The sequence below is a fragment of the Ovis aries genome, chromosome 24 (assembly GCF_016772045.2).
Source record: "Ovis aries strain OAR_USU_Benz2616 breed Rambouillet chromosome 24, ARS-UI_Ramb_v3.0, whole genome shotgun sequence".
Lineage (NCBI taxonomy): Eukaryota > Metazoa > Chordata > Mammalia > Artiodactyla > Bovidae > Ovis > Ovis aries.
Window position 1 is genome coordinate 4,859,932 of NC_056077.1, and position 23,893 is coordinate 4,883,824.

The 23,893-nt window shown below is 47.4% G+C and overlaps 1 protein-coding gene across 12 annotated transcripts in view; it reads left to right on the forward strand.

Annotated features, from left to right (window-relative positions):
* Positions 1-23,893, forward strand: part of RBFOX1 (RNA binding fox-1 homolog 1) — a 2,416,982-nt gene that overhangs the window by 84,355 nt on the left and 2,308,734 nt on the right. The gene's annotated exons all lie outside the window — the stretch shown is intronic.

The following is a 23,893-nucleotide window of genomic DNA, read 5'->3' on the forward strand; positions in this document are numbered from 1 at the left end:
ATTTGCTACACACCGTGTTAAGCATTTTGCAAAGAATATTTTATTTCAACAGCCTCATGAGGTAGACACATGCTCCATTTACAGATGAGGAAACCAAAGCACTCAGAGGTTAGCAACTTGCCCATGATCACCCGTGTAGGAAGAGCTTGGGTTCAGACTCAGGTTGGCAGCTTACACCTCACTTTTCCTTAACCCCTCTGTGTCCCTGTTCACACAGAGTTCACAGTTTGACAATAAAGACGGATGTGGAACAAGTAATTATGCAAACAGCAGGCACTGAATAAGTGTATCTAATGGATGTGTGCTCTCTGAGCCTTGGTTAAGAATGGAGGCTCCCTTTCTGGGCAGAGGGACAGTTTGTGAAAATTCCCACCCTTGCTGCTTTTCTTAACCCTTTCATGTGTGGATGGACACTCAGGCTGTTTCTGTATCTTGGTTGTTGTGAGGAATGCTACAGTGAACTTGGAGGTGCAGACATCTCTTTGAGATCCTGATTTAACTTCTTCTGGATAAATACCTAGAAGTAGGATTGCTGGCTCACATGGTAGTTTTATTTTTAATTTTTTGAGAAACCTCAGTACTGTTTTCCAAGTAGCTGCACCTGGATTTTACACTCTTACCAAGGGAGCAAGGGTTCCAATTTCTCCACATTCTCCTCAATACTGGTCTACAATAGAATATTCTTCAGCCTTCAAAAAGAAGGGATTCTTGCCCTTTGTGACAACATGTATCCAGGGGACATTATGCTGAGTGAAATAACAGTCACAGAGGGACAAATGGTGCATGATTCCACGTTACATGGAACCAAAAATAGTCAGACTCACAGAATCAGATGAAATGGAGCAGGACCCGATGGTCCTTCCCCTGCATGTCCTCCATCTGCCTTTTGTCTGTGGAAAAGTTTTAGCCAAGTTCAGTTCAGTCCCTCAGTCATGTCCGACTCTTTGCGACCCCGTGAATTGCAGCACGCCAGGCCTCCCTGTCCATCACCATCTCCCGGAGTTCACTCAGACTCACGTCCATCGAGTCCATGATGCCATCCAGCCATCTCATCCTCGGTCGTCCCCTTCTCCTCCTGCCCCCGATCCCTCCCAGCATCAGAGTCTTTTCCAATGAGTCAACTCTTCGCATGAGGTGGCCAAAGTATTGGAGTTTCAGCTTTAGCATCATTCCTTCCAAAGAAATCTCAGGGTTGATCTCCTTCAGAATGGACTGGTTGGATCTCCCTGCAGTCCAAGGGACTCTCAAGAGTCTTCTCCAACACTACAGTTCAAAACCATCAATTCTTCGGCGCTCAGCTTTCTTCACAGTCCAACTCTCACATCCATACGTGACCACAGGAAAAACCATAGCCTTGACTGGACAGACCTTAGTCGGCAAAGTAATGTCTCTGCTTTTGAATATGCTATCTAGGTTGGTCATAACTGTTCTTCCAAGGAGTAAGCGTCTTTTAATTTCATGGCTGCAGTCACCATCTGCAGTGATTTTGGAGCCCAAAAAAATAAAGTCTGACACTGTTTCCCCATCTATTTGACCGGATGCCATGATCTTCGTTTTCTGAATGTTGAGCTTTAAGCCAACTTTTTCACTCTCTTCTTTCACTTTCACCAAGAGGCTTTTTAGCTCCTCTTCACTTTCTGCCATAAGGGTGGTGTTATCTGCATATCTGAGGTTATTGATATTTCTCCTGGCAATCTTGATTCCAGCTTGTGTTTCTTCCAGTCCAGTGTTTCTCATGATGTACTCTGCACATAAGTTAAATAAGCAGGGTGACAATATACAGCCTTGACATACTCCTTTTCCTATTTGGAACCAGTCTGTTGTTCCATGTCCAGTTCTAACTGTTGCTCCCTGACCTGCATACAGATTTCTCAAGAGGCAGGTTAGGTGGTCTGTATTCCCATCTCTTTCAGAATTTTCCACAGTTTATTGTGATCCACACAGTCAAAGGCTTTGGCATAGTCAATAAAGCAGAAATAGATGTTTTTCTGGAACTCTCTTGCTTTTCCCATGATCCAGCAGATGTTGGCAATTTGATCTCTGGTTCCTCTGCCTTTTCTAAAACCAGCTTGAACATTAGGGAGTTCACAGTTCACGTATTGCTGAAGCCTGGCTTGGAGAATTTTGAGCATTACTTTACTAGCATGTGAGATGAGTGCAATTGTGCGGTAGTTTGAGCATTCTTTGGCATTGCCTTTCTTTGGGATTAGAATGAAAACTGACCTTTTCCAGTCCTGTGGCCACTGCTGAGTTTTCCAAATTTGCTGGCATATTGAGTGCAGCATTTTGACAGCATCATCTTTCAGGATTTGAAAGAGCTCAACTGGAATTCCATCACCTCACTAGCTTTGTTCGTAGTGATACTTTCTAAGGCTCACTTGACTTCACATTCTAAGATGTCTGGCTCTAGATGAGTGATCACATCATCATGATTATCTGGGTCGTGAAGATCTTTTTTGTACAGTTCTTTTGTGTATTCTTGCCACCTCTTCTTAATATCTTCTGCTTCTGTTAGGTCCATACCATTTCTGTCCTTTATTGAGCCCATCTTTGCATGAAACGTTCCCTTGATATCTCTAATTTTCTTGAAGAGATCTCTAGTCTTTCCCATTCTGTTGTTTTCCTCTATTTCTTTGCATTGATCGCTGAAGAAGGCTTTCTTATCTCTTCTTGCTATTCTTTGGAACTCTGCATTCAGATGCTTATATCTTTCCTTTTCTCCTTTGCTTTTTGCCTCGCTTCTTTTCACAGCTATTTGTAAGGCCTCCCCAGACAGCCATTTTACTTTTTCACATTTCTTTTCCATGGGGATGGTCTTGATCCCTGTCTCCTGTACAATGTCACGAACCTCATTCCATAGTTCATCAGGCACTCTATCTATCAGATCTAGGCCCTTAAATCTATTTCTCACTTCCACTGTATAATCATAAGGGATTTAAGTCATACCTGAATGGTCTAGCGGTTTTCCCTACTTTCTTCAGTTTGAGTCTGAATTTGGTAATAAGGAGTTCATGATCTAAGCCACAGTCAGCTCCTGGTCTTGTTTTTGTTGACTATATAGAGCTTCTCCATCTTTGGCTGCAAAGAATATAATCAGTCCGATTTCGGTGTTGACTATCTGGTGATGCCCATGTGTAGAGTCTTCTCTGGAGCCGGCGCACTTAAGCGCAGGCGGCGGCGAGCCGGCGCACTTAATCGCGGCGGAGAGGAGCTACCCCACGTCCGAGGTCAGGGGCAGCAGCTGAGAGGAGCTACCCTGTGTCCGAGGTCAGTGGCGGCAGGGAAGAGCTAACCCGCGTCCAAGGTCAGGGGCGGCAGCCGGGAGGAGACACCTGGCATCCCAGGTCAGGGCGGCGGCTGGGAGAAGCTACCCCGTCTGAGGCCAGTGGCGGCCGGGAGGAGATACCCCGTGTCCAAGGTCAGGGGCGGCCGGGAGAGGCCGCCTCGCGCCCGAGGCCAGGGCCGGCGGCCGGGAGGAGCAACCCGAGGAGCTGTGGCTGCGCAGGCACAGGAGGGCCTAGAGGAGCTCTACCACGTTGAAGGTAAGGAACGGCGGCAGTAAGGAGATACCACTTGTCCAAGGTAAGGAGCAGCGGCGGTGCTTTGCTGGAGCAGCCATGAAGAGATACCCCACGCCCAAGGTAAGAGAAACCCAAGTAAGATGGTAGGTGTTGCAAGAGGGCATCAGAGGGCAGACACACTGAAACCATACTCACAGAAAACTAGTCAATCTAATCACACTAGGACTGCAGCCTTGTCTAACTCAAGGAAACCAAGCCGTGCCTGCAGGGCAACCCAAGATGGGCAGGTCATGGTGGAGAGGTCTGACAGAATGTGGTCCACTGGAGAAGGGAATGGCAAGCCACTTCAGTATTCTTGCCTTGAGAACCCCATGAACAGTAGGAAAAGGCAAAATGATAGGATACCAAAGAGGAACTCCCCAGGTCATTAGGTGCCCAATATGCTACTGGAGATCAGTGGAGAAATAACTCCAAAAAGAATGAAGGGATGGAGCCAAAGCAAAAACAATACCCAGTTGTGGATGTGACTGGTGATAGAAGCAAGATCCGATGCTGTAAAGAGCAATATTGCATAGGAACCTGGAATGTCAGGTCCATGAATCAAGGCAAATTGGAAGTGGTCAAACAGGAGATGGCAAGGGAGAACGTCGACATTCTAGGAATCAGCAAACTAAAATGGACTGGAATGGGTGAATTTAACTCAGATGACCATTATATCTACTACTGCGGGCAGGAATCCCTCAGAAGAAATGGAGTAGCCGTCATGGTCAACAGAAGAGTCTGAAATGCAGTACTTGGATGCAATCTCAAAAACGACAGAATGGTCTCTGTTTGTCTCCAAGGCAAACCATTCAATATCACAGTTATCCAAGTCTATGCCCCAACCAGTAACGCTGAAGAAACTGAAGTTGAATGGTTTTATGAAGACCTACAAGAACTTTTAGAACTAACACCCAAAAAAGATGTCCTTTTCATTATAGGGGACTGGAATGCAAAAGTAGGAAGTCAAGAAACACCTGGAGTAACATGCAAATTTGGCCTTGGAATATGGAAGGAAGCAGGGCAAAGACTAATAGAGTTTTAGCCAAAGAGTATGTTTAATCAGAGAGGTGAGAAAATACAGAAACAAAGGAAAATAATCAAAAAGGACAAAACAGTAATAGTTTAGTAAGTAAGCATAGTCAAAGACCTTTATTCCTTTTGAGGGCTATAGGTAATGTTCTGAGCCATGTCCTGTGAGCTGTCTTATAGATACTAGAACCCCCACCAGGTGGAAGAAGTTAACTGCATGATGACCAGGCTGTAGCCGTGACATAAATCACCACAATTCTGAGAACTGCCCTCAAGAGATGGGAATAAGCCATCGCTGGAACTGAAGATTAACTGTACTGAGAACCATCAAGAGGACACTAGTCAGGCCACCGCATGGCCAATTTCAGGATGACTGTCAGAGCTGAGTGTGTTATTTCTGCATGTAACCCCCTCCCTCTGTCTCTAAAACCTCTTGCCCACTGATTGTTAGTGGAGCTGTGTGTGTGTCTGTGTGTTTGTTAGTTGCTCAGTCCTGTCTCACTCTTTGTGACCCCATGGACTGTAACCCACCAGGCTCCCCTGTCCATGGGATTTCCCAGGCAAAAGTACTGGAGTGGGTTGCCGTTTCCTACTCCAGGGGGTCTTCCTGACTCCGGGGTCGAACTCAAGTCTCCTGCATTGGCAGGTGGATTCTTGAGTCTGCCCTCTCCTGTCCGCCTGGTTGCCAGCTTCCAAAAGGAAGCAAACATTTCTTTCCACTGACCTTGTCTCTTTATTGGCTTTTGAGTGGCAAGGAGCTGGACCCCACTTTCTGTTACATGGAGTGGAATGCTGGTTGCCAGGTGCTAGGGGAGGAGGAATGGGGAGTTGCTATTCAGTGGGCAGAAAGTTTCAGTTACACAAGATGAGTAAGTTCTAGACATCTGTTCTATAACGTGGTGCCTATTGATACTATATTGTGCTCATAAATTTTGTTAAGAGGGTGGACCTTTTCTGTTCTGATCACAAGACAGAAAGAATGAAGAGAAAACCTCCCAGCCTGTGACTGGTTCGGAAACCACCCCTGTGGATCTCTGGGTCTGGCAGAGACCCAGGGAGCAGAGCTGTTCCGTGGCTGCCGCCAGCGCTGCTCAGAGGCTGGGGGAGCAGCCTGCTCCGCAGAGCCCTCACCGGCCGGGAGCACACGTGTCGCGCCCTCCAGTTCCTATTCACCCTGCGTTCGTTCCCACCACCAGGCATTTTTCACTCCTCTATAATTACCCAGGCTAATTAAATAAATTGATCTGCTGATGTACACTCCACAGTCATTTCTGTGCTGTAATTTGGCTTTAATAGAACCGCCGCTTGAGCGAGAGGAAATGAAAGCCCCTGGTAGAAGTGGGATCTTTTAACTTTCAAGAAAAATAATTTTTTCAGGGGGTTTTGTTTCTCTGTGTGTGCATAATGTCTGTACTCACTGTCAGAATTAACTAGGAAACAAAAATAGATGACCAGTGCAAGTTCGATGCATGAGGCAGGGCACTCAAAGCTGGTTCTCTGGGACAACCCAGAGGGATGGGGTGGGGAGGGAGGTAGGTGGGGGGTTCAGGATGGGGGGACACATGTGCTGATTCATGTTGCTGTATGGCGAAAACCATCACAATACTGTAAAGTAATTATCCTCCAATTAAAATAGCTTAATTAATTTAAAAAAAGGATTAACTAGGAAACAGCAGCTGTCTGGTGAGGAGAATAACTTGGGAGTCCTTTTGTCATGAGAAACTCAGACCAGCTCTTGAGTTTTGACAGGAAGCTCATAACTTTGGAGGGAAATAGGGCTCAAAGCATCTTGTCGGCTGTGGGTTCTGACCTCCAGGGGGAGGTTCTGGTAAATGGCTCTTGGTTCTGAATGATTCATGATTCGTGGAGTGTGTCTGCCTGTCACACTGTGGGGATAGGAAGTGAGGTGCCTCCAGGACTGTGCCATGGTTAAGGGACCTGTGTGGTTTTGGGTCCAATACTGTTTGGTTCTCATGTCACCTCTGCATTTGGTAAATGTATGTGACTTTGTGCAAGCTGCTCTATCCGCCGGAAATTCAATCTCTTCTGTAACATGGACAGCCTTGCAGGACTGTGGTTGAGAAATAAATGAGCTCAGGAGACTGCCCCACATGTGTTGAGAAAGACAGAAACATTAGCTGCTGTTTAGGTCTGTATCAGAAGCCATTGCTCATCCACCCAGCATTTGTTAAGCAGTAACCCAGCTCTGTTCCTGGGTCGGGAAGATCCCCTGCAGAAGGGATGGGCTACCTGCTCCAGTATTCTTGGGCTTCTCTGGTGGCTCAGATGGTAAGGAATCTGCCTGCAATGTGGGAGACCTGGGTTCGATCCCTGGGTTGGAAAGATCCCCTGGAGGAAGGCATGGCAACCCACTCCAGTATCCTTGCCTGGAGAATCCCCATGGACAGAGGAGCCTGGCAGGCTACAGTCCACGGGGTCACAAAGAGTCAGACACGACTGAGTGACTGAGCACAGCACAGCACAACCGTGAAGCAGGTACTGTGCTGGTGGGGGCAGGACAGCCTGACAGGCTCACACCTTGTTAGGATGAGCGTCTCTCAGGGGAGCCTGCTGCCCTGATTCTGCCCATGATGTGAGTCAGGATCTTGACTGCGTCAGTTTTGGGTTACTGATTTATTTCCCCTTACTATGTCCAGGCATGGCTCCAAGCACCTTCCAGGTACTAGCTCAATAAATGATGGTGGTTGTTATCTATCGAGCTCTGAGCCAGAATTTAATGTGCATGGTGTCATTTTATCTTCCAACCACCCTATAAAGTAGGTACATTGATTATACCCCCTTTAGAGATAAGGAAAGTGAGGCTCAGAGAAGTGATTGAGGGTCGCATGGCTAGTGGGAGGGAAAGGCAGGACTTGAACTCGGGACTATGTGATGCTAGGGTTTTAACCATTTTGTCAAACTATTCTTATAGATGAGGCTCAGGGAAGTTACCTGGTGGTCCAGTGGCTAGGACTCCACGTTCCCAATGTGAGGAGGGGCCCGGGTTCGATGTCTGGTCAGGAAACAACTAGATCTCACATGCTGCAGCTAAAGATCCCACCCACTGCAACTAAGACCCAAAGCAGACAAATACAAAATAAAACAAATAAATATCATAAAAGATGGGGCTCAGGATGATCACACAGCCCCCCAGCTTACATGTGATGACATACGTTTAACCCAAGGTGTTATGATGATGACATAAGGTTTTGTTGAACATGGTTAAGCCTTTGCTCTCTAGCGGGACTTGTGTGCAGCTAACTTTATGCCTGTGGACTTAGGAGCTGATAAGACCCTCCCGCTACCAACGGTGGCTGAGGGAGGGAGTCAGCTTGGACCCCTGCATCTCCCAGGCCTGGGGACCCAGCTTGCATGCCCCTTGTTGCTCCTTCAGGGGCATCACTGGTGTCTGAGAACACAGCTACTGGGGCACTGCCGTTATCAGTGCTTTGTAGACTTCTCCTGGGACGGAAATGGTATTGACTGATTTATTTCCCTCTCCTTAAGAAAAAAACTTCCCTGAAATATTCTTTGTGGTTCTTGTTTAGTCACCAAGTCGTGTCTCTTTTGTGACTCCATGGACTGTAGCCCACCAGACTCCTCTGTCCATGGAATTTCCCAGGCAAGAATACTGGAGTGGGTTGCCATTTCCTTCTCCAGGGGATCTTCCCGACCCAAGGATCGATTCTGTGTCTCCTGCGTTGGCAGGTGGATTATTTACCACCAGGAGCCAAAAGGGAAGCCTGAAGTATACTTTACATACTCACTCGACATAAGGACATAATTCAGTGATTTTTAGTAAGTTTACAGAGTTGTGTGACCATCATCAAGGTCCCGTTTTGAACTGTTTTCATCAAGCTATACCAATGGCCAATACGGATATGAAAAGATGCTCAGCATCATCAGTCTATGTGGCAAATGCCAATCAAAACCACCCTGAGATAGCTCTAGGATGGCTCTTTTTGTTGCTGTTGTTCAGTCGCTAGGTTGTGTCTGACTTTTTGTGACCCCATGGACTACAGCACACCAGGCTTCCCTGTCCTTCACTATCTCCCAGAGTTTGCTCAAATTCATGTCCATTGAGTCAGTGATGCCATCCAACCATCTCTTCCTCTGCTGGCCCCTCTTCTTTTGCCTTTAATCATTCCCAGCATCAGGGTCTTTTCCAGTGAGTTGGCTCTTCACATCAGGTGGCCCAAGTATTGGAGCTTCAGCATCAGTCCTTCCAATGAATATTCAGGGTTGATTTCCTTTAGGATTGACAGGTGTGATCTTCTTGCAATCCAAGGGACTCTCAAGAGTCTTCTCTATCACCACAATTTGAAATCATCAGTTCGTCAGCGTTCAGCCTTCTCTATGTTCACCTCTCACATCTGTACGTGACTAGTGGAAAAATAACTTTGACCAGACAGACCTTCGTTGACTGTGATAAGGAAGATGAACACTAGCAGGCACTGGAGGAGATGTGGGGAAACTGGGATGCTCATGAGTTGCTGGTAGGAATAGAAAATAGTACAGTTGCTGTGGAAAAACAGTTTGGAGTTAAAAAAAAAAAAACACAAAAACTTTAGCATGCTGTTACCATATAGCCCAGCAATTCCACTTCTAGGCATCTCTCTCATCAAAAGTTTAGAAATAACAGAAGCAAAACCAGTGATTCACCAAAGTAGTAATTACTACAAGTTTATTGTGCACATGTCAAAAAGACTCTGCAAACCAAGAGCATTCCAACTAACATGTAGAATGAGGCTCAGGGGTATATATTGTTCTGAAGTAGCTTATTAGTGAAAAAGCAGTGGTGGTTTATTCTTCACAGTGATTGGTTATAATATTAAGCTTTTATTAAATGATAGGGAATTGGCCAGTGGTCACCTTGTATTCACCTCAGGAAACAGTTCAAGTTTCACTCATGATTTCCAGAGGCACAAGCCAGAAATGACCCAGGTCAAGTTAGTCTTGCAAAATAAGCTAAAAGAAATTTTGCTTGTGTGACTAAACTGGTTTTGTCTTCCCAGGGAAGTTTCTAGATGGGTCTCCATTTGATTTTGTTGCTAACACACCCAATTTTTTTATCTCAAAAATATTAAACCTGTAGAAAAGTTGCTAACACAGTTTAATGAGTATCTATATACCCTTCTCCAGGGGTCAGGTATTTTCCATCATTGTACTTCTCTCTTTATACATCCATGCACATATACAATTTTCATTAAAGTAATTGAGAATAACTAGTAGACACTATGACACTTGAACTTGATCACGTATCACCTCAAATCAAGAGCATTCTTCTACATGACCACAATGCAACGACCACACTTGAGAAATTTAATTATATGTATTATTGGTGTGCTGCAGTCCACGGGGTCACAAAGAGTCGGACACGACTGGGCGACTGAACAACAATATGTATGTGTGTTTGTGTGTGAGTGGTGTACGTGTGTGGGTATGCATGTGTATATATGTACATGTGTGTGTATGTGTGTGTGTCTGTATCTGTGTTTCAGGCCATCCACAATTTTAATGTGGACAGTCCAGGTCAGGTGTTTGCCAGAATGCCCTGCTTGCAAATGCAGGATGGGTTTATCCATTTGCTGCCTCTTGCTTGGACTCAGGTGAGCCATTTTGGCTGGATTCCTGCATAAGCCATGCCGTGTCCTTCTTGGTGCATCACATCAAGAGATGCATGATGTCAGCGTGTGACATTATCCCTGATGTTAAGGCATTTTAAAGTCACTCCGGTGAGAAAGAGTCACTCCTTGCTTGAAACCCAGGCTGGAAACTGATTTCCTGTTGAGGGCCAGAATGCCACGTGGACCATTGAGCACCCGCATGGGACGCCTGGCGATGCTGTGCTCCTGCTCACACCCAGCTCTGCATGGCTGCAGGTGCTGGGGGAGTGAGGTGAACAGACACAGCCCCTGGTCCCAGAGGGACTAGCATCTGGAGGGAGCAGCTGCGGGACCCATGAGCCCAGAGCAGTATGGGAGGTGGTGAGACCGAGGGTGTGCACGGGGCAGGACAGACACGGGGCCGTGGGTGCCCGTCGTAGTCTTAGCTGTTGGAGAACCCGCCTGCAGTGCGGGAGGCCTGGGTTCGATCCCTGGGTTGGGAAGGTCCCCTGGAGAAGGGAAAGGCTACCCACTCCAGTATTCTGGCCTGGAGAATTCCATGGACTATATAGTCCATGGGGTTGCAAAGAGTCGGACGCGACTGAACGAGTTTCACTTCACTGAGCACTGAAGGATGAGTCTCCTTGTTTCTCGTCAGACCTTAGGACTGACTCTGCACCTCCCACCTTTTCTCTCTGCACTGGTTTCCAGTCTCCCTCTCTCAGTAACCTGGTCTAACCATGAAAAGTGATAAACTTGATTTACAGCTCTGCCTGCACCCCCTGTGGGCTGCGTGACCGCAGGCAAGTTGTCTCACCTTGCTCAACCCGTTTTCTCCTGTAGGGTAGAGTTGCAGTGGCACCTCCCCCAACAGGGATCCTGTGGTGACGGAGTGAGGCAGTACATGTTGTGTGGGGCCTGGCGGAGAAGGGCTCAGTGCATTTGCACAGTTAGTATTTTTCTCTTTAATCTCGAGCTGCTTTCCAGGCCTCATCCTCTATGCAACGTGTGTGTGCCAGCCCTTTATCTGCATGTCCCCGTTGGGTAGGACACTTCTGCCTTTCTGGAGCATGCTGTCTTTTGAGTGCAGCTCTGCCCACAAGACAAACCTCAGGGAATCTCATTGATTTGGAAGGTACCAGGGAAGGTTGGAAGGAGTGGAGAGTCCAACCCCACCTAAGGAGAGCTTCTCAGACTCTTGCACTTGAGCCACTTGTCAGCGTGAGCTGGGCAGCTGTATGGTGGCATTGGCTGACATGGTTAGAGGGTCATTCAGGGCTCTGTGGCTTGGTTTGTGACCAGTAGAGATCGGAATGAGTGTGTGTGTGTGTGTGTGTGTGTGTGTGTGCGTCTGTGTGTGTGTCTGTGTGTGCGCGTGCGCATGAGAAAGAGAGAGAAAGAGAATTCTGAAGTCCCACAGCAGTGCATCTCAAACTTTAATGAACCCCCTAAGATCTTGTAAACATGCAGATTCTGATTCAGCAACTTTTCTGTGAGTTATCACGGGGAATTTCTGTTCTTTGAAACCAAGATTCCCAGCCACAAGGTGCCAGGGAGGACCTCTGTATTGGGGTTGTGGACCCACAGCTGTTGTCTCAGAGCATGATCATCGTCTATACGTCTGACCCCACTCCCGCTAGATTACAGAGACCAGGTCATCGGCTTCTGGCAGCCATGTTGTGTCTTGTTCATCACTGTATCCCCTGCACTTGGCACACGAGCCATGTGTAAGGAGGGTTTGTTGAATGAATACAAGAAAGAACACCACATAGGATGCAGGAATCCCAAGGGAAAATCCTGACTCCAGCAGTGACTTTCTGGATAAATCTTTTGCTTTATAAAATTGTTATGCCATTTGTTACAGAGGTGTTGTTGAGAACATGACCCATTGGATTTCTCAGCATCCTTTTATCTTAACATTGTTCGGCATTCAGCTTGATCATATTTCTGTTTTGGCTTTGCCTGACAGGAAGCTTACAGTCCAATTTGTGGTTTACTTAGTAATTGGGTAGGACTTCATGGGTCTCATTTTACCCTCTGTTCTTGATTTATTTCATTTTTTATTTTTCCTGGTACTTTTTCTTTTTATATATGTGTATTTTTCATCTGTTGTTTAAATGGTGTTTGAAATCCTTAATGGAATGAGATGGGATATAAATCATATAAAAATGACAATGAGTAACAATAATAATAATGAGTTTGGGATACATGAAGAGTTGCCAGGAGACTTTATTAGTTTCCTAAGACTGCCAGACAAACTCTGGGGCTTAAACAACATAAATTTATTATCTCACAGTTCTGAGGGCTAGAGTTCCAAGATCAAGGTGTCGGCAGGACTAATTCCTTCTTAGAGCTGTGAGGAAGAAGGAATCTGTCCCATGCCTTTCTCCTGGCTTCTGCTGGTTTGCTGGCAGTCTCTGGTGCTCCTTAGCTTGAAATCTGTGCCTTCATCTTTACATCCTGTTCTCCCTGTGTGCCTGTCGTCTCCAAGTTCCCCTTTTCAGAGGGACACCAGTCAATAGGGCTCACCCTACTCCAGTATGACCCCATCTAAACTAATTATGTCTACAACGGCCCTGTTTTCAAATAAGTCACTGTCTGAAGTAACGAGAGAGGTTAGGACCTCAGCATGGGAATTTGTGTATGTGTGTGGGGTGGGGCACAATTTAGCCGGTAACAGAGATCTTGTTTTTTAAAATTAATTTTGTTTATTTTTTAGTTAGTGGAAACTTGCCTTACAGTGTTGTGCTGATTTCTGCTGTACTGCAGCTTGACTCCGTAATTGTTATATATATACCCCCTCCCTCCTGAGGCTGCTGCTGCAGAGTCCCGGGCCCTGTGCTCGGGGAGCACGCCTGCCTGTTGGCTGTGTTCTCCGGCTCAAGACTCAACCCATTAAGTATTTTCCTATGGGAGGAAGGGTCCTGGGCTGGCTGGTCCTTGGGCTAGGTACACACATGTCTCCTACCTGCACAGGTACTGGGAGGGAACACATCCTCCTTTACTCCAGTGATCAGCTCTGTGCTGCCTTGGGCTGTGATGCTCTGAGCGAGTTGGCAATCTGGATGTCTGCCGCACTCCCCCGGGAGTGAGCGGTGTCTGAGTTACAGTGTTTGGCTGCCAGCAACAGTAGCCACTGTGACTAATGTAAGAAAGAAGGGGGCTTACTGGAAGGATGCAGGGGAGCTCCCAGGGCTGAAGGGAAGGCTGGAGACAGCTCCAGAAGGTCTATCCAGAAGGCCTCCACAGCTGACATGGCCCAGCAGTCTTGTCTGGGATCAGTGGATAGTAAAATCAATGGAAGTGTGCTCCCAGGTCTTCCGTCTTTATCACTCCAGCTCACTTAGACAGGAGTATGATCAGCATAGTTTATAGCCTGTTCCCCAGCGGTACAAGCACCTCATGAGGAAGATTTAGTGGTTGAAGTGTCCAGAGCCCCCTTTCGGCTTCTGGGATGAGGAGATGTGTATCCCAACGGATATTCATGCCAGGACCACACACCCTGTGGGGAGAGACAGTGGCCACTCAAGACAGGCTGGTGGTGAGCGCAGAGCACTAACTACGTGTGCGACACACTGTGTCCTGGGCTCATTCCTCCACGACAGTCCTGGGATTCTGACGCCTTTTCAGCATTAGAGGTTTAGAGGAAATGGAGGCTTGAGAAGAGGTTAGTGCCTTACCCAGGTCACTCAGTGAGTCAGAGGCAGAGCTGGGATTTGGACCCAAGTCTATGCAGGTCCATGGGCTTCTTAGATGTTACTGGTAAAGAGTCTGCCGGGCAATGCAGGAGACACAAGAGACATGGATTTGATTCCTGGGTTGGGAAGATCCCTTGGAGGAGGAAATGGCAATCTGCTATGGTATTTTTGCCTGAGAAATCCCATGGAGAGAGGAGCCTGGTTGGGCTACAGTCTGTGGGGTTGCAAAGAGTTAGACACAACTGAGTACAGCATACACACACACACACACACACACACACACACACAATACAGGTCCGGTGTTTTTACTTTTATTGGTGATGAGCTTCTGGCTTCTGATGCTGCCAAATTTCCCAACATGGTGAAAAGAAGAGCTGTAAACATGAGCACAGTTGCTGTCCAGGGATCCCAGCAGTTCTTGGCCCCAGAAATAGGTTAAGGAGTGGGCCAACTGGGTAGCTGCCCAGAGGGCCAGGTTATAAAACAGCCCCAAAGGTATACTAGAAGGAAATAGCTTTGTTCCTTTGTGCAAAATAAAAATGTGAGGCCTCTTGTTTAAAAGTGAAGAATTTCTAGAAGGCAGCAGTGGAGCATGTGTGACCACTCAGGTTGCACAACCTGTGAGTCCAGCCCTGGGCTTGGGATGATGGATGACCGTTGCTGAACCTGATCAAGAAGGGCCGTCCTGGAAGGGGAGTTTAGTGGCAACGGATACAGGTTTATGTATGGCTGAGCCCCTTTGCTGTCTTCCTGAAACTATCACAACATTGTTCATTGGCAATCTGTTGTTCAGTTACTAGGTCGTGTCCAACTCTTTGTGACCCCATGGACTGCAGCACGCCAGGCTTCCCTGTCCTTCACCATCTCCTGGAGTGTGCTCAGACTCATGTCCATTGAGTTGATGACGCCATCCTACCATCTCATCCTCTGTCACCCCGCTTCTCCTTCTGTCCTTAATCTTTGGTCTTTTCCAGTGAGTTGGCTTTTTGCATCAGGTGGCCAAAGTATTAGAGTTTCAGCTTCAGCATCAGTCCTTTCCAATGAATATGCTGGGTTGATTTCCTTTAGGATGGACTGGTTTGATCTCCTTGGAGTCCAAAGGACTGTCAAGAGTCTTCTCTATACTTGAATATAAAATAAACTATCAAAAAATCATATGTACTCCTCCCCTACCTTTTTGGAGAAATTTCCTCAGAGCTACTGAGAGGCTGTCTCCCCAGATGTAGTCCTCAGTAAGACCCTGAGGACACTGAATCTCATTAAAAAAAAGAAGGGACATCCCAGTTACCCGCAGAGCTAGGGAGGCCGCTGAGGCACAGAGAAGGTACTTCTGGGGCTGCAGGATGGCCTCTGTCCGACTCACAGTTCATGAGTGACCACAGGAATCATCTCAATGTTCTGAGAGCAGTTTTAACAACAGATGGAGCGTGTCCAGACAGCACCCCTGAGCAGAGCCAGTAAAGATGCCACCACAGTCAGTATCTCAGTTAACACTGAGAGCTTACAACATGCCAGGCACAGTGCAGAAGTTAACTTGTTTAACTCTGCCCTCCCTCTTCAGCTTCAGTCATGAGAGCATTCTTTAAGATCCTCCAAAGTATGTGGAATTCAGTGCTTCCAAGCAGGCTCTTTGCTCTGTCGGGAACAGTTTTCCTTTCTTCTCCCTCCTTGCAGAACTCACCCTTCAGGTCTCAGCGGATCTGACCTTTCCGACCCCCAAGACTAGGTAACACCTTATGCTTTGGGACTGTGGCTCTTCTGTACACAGGAGGAGATTGCCTGCTGATTGTCTGCCTGTCTGTCCCCCTACATGTGCCTGTCCTTGGGGCAGAGACCTGTCTGTCTGATGGCTATTTCACCAGGATCAGAAGAGGCAGGGGTACCTCCCTTGGGCAGTCATGGGCTCCCAGGAAACTTCCATTTCTCAGTTGCTTGAGTGATTCTGTCTACTCACTTTTCTGCAAGGTATTTGCTCAGCTGGGCCATGCATATGCATGGAGCTCTCCCCAGGACTCATAGTTCCCAAATGGCCTCCTTTGTCATCCTAGTCAGAGCCTTCATCCAGAGAGTCCACAAGTGAATTCACAGTTGCACTGTTGGTTTATCCAAGAGAAGGAGAAAAAAACCCCAAAAAAACCCCAACCTAGAGCTGGTAGGTCTTCCTTCTCACTCAGGAATTCCCCGACTCAGGTTACCAGACGCAGAAGCTGGCGGCCAGATCCCCTTAATTAGGAAAGCGTTGGAGGGCGTTTTGAAAAATGTCAGTGCTCAGATTGCCCATACCTCTATTAATTTTTAAGCTTCCTTCACATTTATTTAAGGACAGCTCCTTCCAGAAGTTCCAACCAAGTGCTAAGTTTTGACTTGGATTTGTGCTGATTTGAGACGTGAAGACACCAGCAGTCCCCCAGGGTGAGCAGGGTGGGCACAGAACCGCTGCTTTGTGCTTTTTTTCCTTCCCTCCTGAAGACTTACAAGTTATTCTGCAGCTGTCACTCATTTCCTAGAAAAGTAAATCAATTGCCGATCGACTTGGCAAAACCTAAGGAACATTCCAGCTCCAATTACTGGCTGCCAACAGCAAGTGTGGTCTCGGCCAAGGAACCAGCTTCTCTGGCCCCAGGTGCTAAGGGTCTGGCAGTGGGACCAGCCTTTTATGTTCCTAGAGAAGGCTTCTCTCCCTGTGATGATAGTCACCTCGCTCTCTGTCTAAAAATGTCTCCCCAGTGAATCCTTGGAATGGCACTCACTGGCACTCATTCCTTTGAGCCAAGCTCTCAAGGTCTCCCAGCATTTTTGAAAACCTTGGGTACCTACTTCTCTTTAGGATGCTCCAACCAGGTAGTAGGAAGCGACAGAGATTGAACCCACTCTGTGCCAGAATCCTCCCTAAAAGCCCTATGAGATAGGTATTGCTTTCCTTTTTTTTTTTCTCTTAAAAAAATATTCATTTATTGATGTGGCTGCGTTGGGTCCTACTTGTGGCACATGGGATCTTTGTTGTGTCGTGAGGGATCTTTCATTTTGGTGCACAGTCTCTAGTTGCAGCTTGAAGGCTTAGTTGCTCTGAGGCAATGTGGGATCTTAGCTCCCTGATGAGGGATTGAACCCACATCCCCTGCATTGCAAGGCGGATTCTTAGGGGAGTCCTGGTATTGCTTTTCTGACGGGGAGATGGAGGTTCAGAGAAGGGATTTAGTTTGCTTGCACCGCTAGTAAGTGGGAGAGTTGGGATATGAACCCAGATCTGTCAAACGCCACCGCCCAAGGAGGTCCCTCTGTTATGCTTTGTTGATGAATGGGGTTGCATAGAAGCTCAGAGATGCCGAGGAAGAGGGAGCCTCATTTGGCTTGTCTTGGTTTGGGTTCCTCAAAAAGCAGATTCTGAGACCAGGATTTGGATGCAGGGGTTTATTTGGGGTGATCCCATGTCCAGAAAGAATGAAGCGGCTGGGCCAAAGCAGAAGCGATGCTCAGTTGTGGATGTGTTTGGTGGTGGAAGTGAAATCCGATGCTGTTCAGAATAATGCATGAATCTGAGCAAACTCTGGGAGCTAGTGGAGGACAGGCGAGCCTGGAGTGCTGCGGTCCGTGGGGTTGCAGAGTCTGACACAGCTTAGCGACTGAATAGCAAGCAACAGCATGACGAGAGGGTGGGGAGGAGGGGGAATGAGCGAGGCCAGTGAGCAGCTTCCCTCTGAGGGCAGCCTGTGCTCCGCCGCCCCCCTTCCCTGGGGGAAGGCCCAGGACACCCCTAAGAGCTTTCCTGTCTGAGGCCCAGCTGTTCTCATTTCTCGCTGGTTGAGGGCACTCCAGGGGGTATCACTCTGCAACCCCCAGGCTGCCCAAAACACAGGCTGACCATGCACCCGGGCTGGAGAAGGGAGCCAGTGAATGTGGGGGGAACTGTCTGCTGAAGCTGCTGTGACAGCTGAGTTGGCCTGAGCGGTATGGGCCCCATGAACATCTGCTCCATGGACAGCAGTGAAGAAGGAGCCCAGAGTGACACTGATAGAGTCATGGGAGTATTAGATTGCTGCAAACCCTCCCTCATGGGTGCTCCTGCATTATTTCAAATTTTAATAACAACCTTCCTAGCTGATGTTTATTAAATGCTTGCTCTGTGCCAAGCATTGTGCTAAATACTTTACATACATTATTTCATGTAATTCTCACAACCACCCCAAGAGTTAGAGGCCATTTTTATCATGATGTTGGAAATGAGCAGCGTCCCATATCCAGAAAGAAGCACAACAGGTTAGCCAACCTGGGCCTGTTTCCTGAATAGCAGTACTTTACCTCCAGTCTAGTGAGGCTCATACCAGTCTGTGAGATGCGGGGAGGTTATCCCACTTGCTCTTTGCATGACAGACCCTGAGCAATGAGAAGATCAACACCTCGCTCACTTGACCTTGGATCGTAAGGAGTTCCCCATCCCTTATTCCAATGAGAGGTTATGGGTTCTATGGGGGTCCTTCGTAGTCAGCCAGGATCGTTAAGCGAGAAAGGTGACCACAGTCAGAGAGACCCACATGAGCTCCTGGTGGGAACAAATCAGGTCAGACCATCAGGTCTGTCACAGACGTGTGACAGATGGTAATTCCCTGCTCTGATATCCAACCTCTGGGAGCTATCTTGTTGAATGATGTCACTGTATAAGGTTTGAAGCCACTAATGCGATTATCTTGAATCACTAGAGAAACACGAGGCTTGAGCAGATTTCATAATAACTTTCTTTATGCTTGTGACTGCATTTTCATCTCTCAGTTCTGTTCTTGTACAAGGAAAACCTCCCAGTATCTTCTGCGTGCCTGTTGCAACTTTAATGCCGATAAGAATTGCTTTTGTAACATGAAGGCAGCTGATCTGTGTGGGCGTGTGTACCCTCCTCTCTTCCTTGTTTTTCTGGAGTAAAGAATAATAAGGGAAATAGCTTACCTTTACAGCAAGGGGAAAGAACATCTATTTAGAGGAACTTTAGATGAAAGTATGCTTCCTTCATATTGGATAATCTAATTCAGCAACTCTTAGCTTTTATTTCCAATGATTCAACAAGCTGCAGTACATTTTTTTTTAAACTCTCACCATTGTGCACATTTCTGAATTCTGTTTAAGAAATCAAAGCCCAAATCTCTTCCTCTAAAGAAATCTGGCTCTCACAGGGGGCAGGAAGAAGTTGACTCTTGGTGCCATGGTTCCATGGGACCTCTCCAAGCAGGAGGTCTTAGTGTTGATTTCTTCCCTTTGAGTTGAATTCAGAGTCTTCTGGGGTCTCTTTCTCCCTCCCTAGACCTCCAGGTATGTTGTCTGTCATCAAGGAAGGCCATCCCATGGCAGTGCAGTCCCATTTTTAGTAATATGAGCTGGGAGGGTTTCTCTGGCCTCTACCCTCAATCTTATGGCTGTGACGTTAGCCCACCTTCCTCATATGTTCTTTTTTGTTTTACTGATGTTTCTAAAAATATTTATTTGTTTAGCTGCATAGGGTCTTAGTTGCAGCATATAAAAAGCAGAGACATCATTTTGCCAACAAAGGTCCATCTAGTCAAAGTTACGATTTTTCCAGCAGTCATGTATGGATGTGAGAGTTGGACCATAAAGAAGGCTGAGTGCCAAAGAACTGATGCTTTCCAACGGTGGTGTCAGACAAAACTCTTGAAAGTCCCTTGGACTACAAGGAAATCAATCAAACCAGTCATCCTAAAGGAAATCAACTCTAAATATTCATTGCAAGGACTGATGCTGAAGCTGAAACTCCAATACTTTGGCCACCTGATGCGAAGAACTGACTCATTGGAAAAGACCCTGATGCTGGGAAAGACTGAGGACAGGAGGAGACAGTTGGGTGAGATAGTTGGATGGCATCACCGACTCAATGGACATGAATTTGAGCAAACTCCAGGAGATAGTGAAGGACAGGGAAGCCTGGCATGCTGCAGTCCATAGGGTCACAAAGAGTTGGAGACGACTGAGCGACTGATCAGCAATAACAGTGGACTGTCTAGTTGTGGTCCTCGGGCTCTTTAGTTGCAGCACACAGGTTTGGTTGTTCCAAGGCATGTGGGATCTTAGTTCCCTGACAAAGGACTGAACCCACGTCCTCTGCGTGGCAAGGCAGATTCTTAACCCCTCTGGACCACCAGAAAAAGTCCTTCCTTGCATACTCTCAAGAGCATTGAAGAAGCAAAGAACACTGGGGCTCAAGTTTTAAATGAACAACTAGTTTCTACCTATACTCCAGCCTCTTTCTCTTTGTAAGGTCAATGAGGATTCTTGAAATCACCAGGGACAAGCAACTGACAGGTAGACGTGTTTCCACCGGTCACTTACATTTACAGAGAACCTGCTCTGTGTCAGGCAGCATGCTAAAGTGCCTGCGTGGGTGGCTTCACTGAAGGCCTGGACACCCTCAGTGGTATGTGCTGTGATCCTCCTGTTCAGGGAGGAGACTGAGGTGTAGAATTGTTCAGCAATGCGCCTAAGTGTTCATACACTTACAAAGTCCCAATGCTGAGAATTCATCCTCCCTGACCTCCAGGGGAACCACTCTCCTAGGAAGCTGGACCAACCTTTAAGAGAATTACAGGTATTTTCGGAGCATACCTGCTTGGAAGATGGGTCTCAGTCAGAACCCTGGGTTTGGTTGTCTGTCATCCTTTTCCTTCCCTTATATCCTACCCTCTCTTCTAGTTAGGTAGGAAGGTTCTGCTCATAGAAATGGTCATTGAAAATAATGGGATATAAAAGATGGATCATGTAAGCAAGAGCAATGTGGTGGGATCATAGTGGTGGGAAGTGTGGCTCTGGACCTCCTCAGGGGTCCTTCTGTGCATCCATTCAACTTACTGAGCACCTGCTTTGGGCTGGGTACTCTTCTACGTGTTAGAGATACAGCAGGGAAGGAACGAGACGAAAAGACCTGCTCTTGTTGGCGTTTCACCTCCTCATGGAGCTCCTGGGCACTCCCCTGCCCACCCTTGGGTGACATTCAGAGCATCACTTCTATAGAACCCTGAGATGGACCCACTGTGTGCCCCTCATTCAGCACAGCCCAGCATTGGAGAACCGCCCCGGAGACAGACCCAGTCCCTGAGCACGAGGTCTCTGGCACTGTCACGGATTTCATCTCCTTTCTTTGTCTTTAGTTATTCAAATATCCAAGTGCATCCTTGGTGCCAGACGTTGTGAGCTGTGGGTGCCATTAGCTGGGAGAGGGCACTCCATGAGGGCAAAGATGGCTAATTGGCCCCCCTCCAGCTTCCCCTTCCTGTTACAGCTCCCTCCCAGCCCGGTCTTTCCGCTCAGGTTTTCCATGGATTAAATGGCCAGCAGTGCTGCCCTTGGAAGTGGCCACATCTGTCAGGATGTGGCTTCGTGAAAGCCAGAGGGGGTGGGCCTGGGTGCTGACCTCAGCTGTCTCCTTTCAGGGCATCTGTGAACACGTTTTAAAGCAGCTTTAACGTGGGTTAGGCTGCACTGGCGGCAGCTGAGACTGGCTGGGGACGGCACGCTGGATCAGAAGGGTTTGTGGGCTACTGTGATAAACTGCAGAACTTCATCTCAGCTTTCCCTGCATCCACCCATGGGAGTCAGCCAAGTGAAGCCCTCTTAATACGAGTCACTGAAAAAGGTAGTGCTGGTGGGGAGTGAGACCTACAAATTGGGCATGCGGATGAAAGAGAGAAACTGGACAGGACCCAGCCGCTGACGCTCTGATTGCTCCATCTGTGGTCCACAGGCTGGCCCGTGCTTCTGTGTGCGGTGGAGCTGGATGTGATGCTCTGGGCAGAGTGGGGAGCTGGGCTCAGATCTGCCTGCTGTGGTGTGACCCTCCTGTTGTTGTTCGGTTGCTAAGTCGGGTCCGACTCCTTGCGACCCTGTGGACTGTAGCATACCAAGCTTACTGTCCCTCATCATCTCCCAGAGTTTGCCCAAACTGATGTCCATTGAATTGGTAATGCTATCTAATCATCTCACCCTCTGCCACTGTCTTCTTCTTTTGCCTTTAATCTTTCCCAGCATCAGGGTCTTTTCCAATGAGCCGGCTCTTTGCATCAGGGGGCTGAAGTGGTGGAGATTCAGCTCCTATTCTCTTGTCAGTCGGAACAGGAAGGGTTTTGTACAGAGTCGTGGAGTTGAGTTCTTGAAGGCTGTTGCATGCCCATCTGATAGCTCTCCCCTAAGATCCAGGTCATGTCTCATTAGCTCAACCGCTTTATCTTACACAGGGAGGAGAGATTAGCAGATGAGAACACTCCTCAGGCTGGGTCATGCTGACCTGCACGATACCATTTTAGAATCCCTCTGGAGTTTAGGCATACTCACTATTTCCTACGTATTATTGTGATTTTGACTTCGTTACACTTCCAAAGCTGGAGAGATGAACCGCCAGTGGAAGAAGTTCCTAGACTCGGGCCAACCTCTGCTCTACCTTTTCCACTTCAACTTTCCAAGTGTTTTGGAGTTTAAAGAAATATATTTCCTGTCTTTATACCAGCCCTCCTCATTTCTGTAGGGGCCTTCATGGGGCAAGTGGGGGAAGGGATGGAGTGGGGAGGAGGCTGAGAAGAATCATTGGCAGAATCATCACCCCTGAAACCCCCAGCTTTGAAATTAGTCGCAGGCACCCATTTTTGCAGCTTCAAAGTGCTGTGTCATGCACAGATTACTGGGTCAGGGAGACATGTACTCGCTGTTTTAGCTAGATAGTGACCAGAGCCCTGTGTGATGTGCAGATAAAAAGGCCTAGCGGTTGAGAAGAAAGAAATGTCAGTTCCACTTGTGAAGATCAGGGAAGGCTTTTTGGAGGAGGTGGCCTGTGAATCAGTCCTTGAAGGATAAGAGTTTGTATGTGCAGAGACTGTGAGGAGGAATTGTAGGAGGAGGGAGCTGTGTGAGCAAAGACATAGGAGCAGGAAGGATGGGATATAAGGAACAGTGAGTAAGATTAACTGGATAAAACACAGTGGGGGTGAAGATGGGGAGGTGGGATATCAAATTGAACAGATTGGTGGGGGTCAGGCTAAGAGGCTTTGAATGCCTGGGGTAGGCTGGTACTTACTCTGGAAAGGCAAGCAGAGTCTCTGAACAGTCCTTCAGCACAGATGCTCTAGGCACTGGACTCCAGGAGATGTGACTTCTCGGTGCTGTGTGGGAGGTCACAGCTGGCCAAACTACAGGCCGCTCCCCAGATTCCACCCACTGCCTTGTTGTGTGTGATCAGCTTTCACACTTTTAAAAAGTTGATGGAAAAAAAATAAGAAGAATGATATTTTGTGACGTGAAAATCATACAAGATTCAAATTTCAGTGCTCATCAATGAAGTTCTGAATCCTGCCAGTAAAAAGTACACGGAAACGTGTTTCCTGTCTTGTTACATAAGTACTGATGTGCTATCCTCAGTTTTGCCTCTTGGCCCACAAAACCGAAAATACTCCCTAATATTCACTTCTTCACAGAAGAAGTTTGTGAATTCCTGGGATGGATGACAGGGAAGAGAGCCTGGTCAGGAATTCCAGAGGGGCTGACATTATGAGAGATGTTGGCAGCAGCTCCCAGTCTGTGTCCTGGCGTGGAAACAGATTTCAAGTTGGAAAAAATAGGGTTGTGTAGCACGTGTGTTTTCTAAATGCTGGGTTGCTGTTGTTGTTTAGCCACTCTGTCATGTATGACTCTTCTGTGATACCACAGATTGCAGCCCACCAGGCTCCTCCGTCCATGGGATTCTCCAGGCAAGAATATTGGAGTGGGTTGCCATTAGCTTTTCCAAGGGATCTTCCTGACCCAGGGATTGAACTGGCATCTCCTGCACTGGAAGACAGATTCTTTATCACAAAACCACCAGGGAAGTCCCAAATGCTGGGTTACAAAGAATCGAACAGATCTCATTGGAGGAGCCTTCTCAGAGCCTTTTCCACGTTAATGTTCATTGTGACTCTTGGGGAAAGGCGTATGACTTGGGTATTTCCCAAAGTTAATAGACTGTGGAACCCCTTTT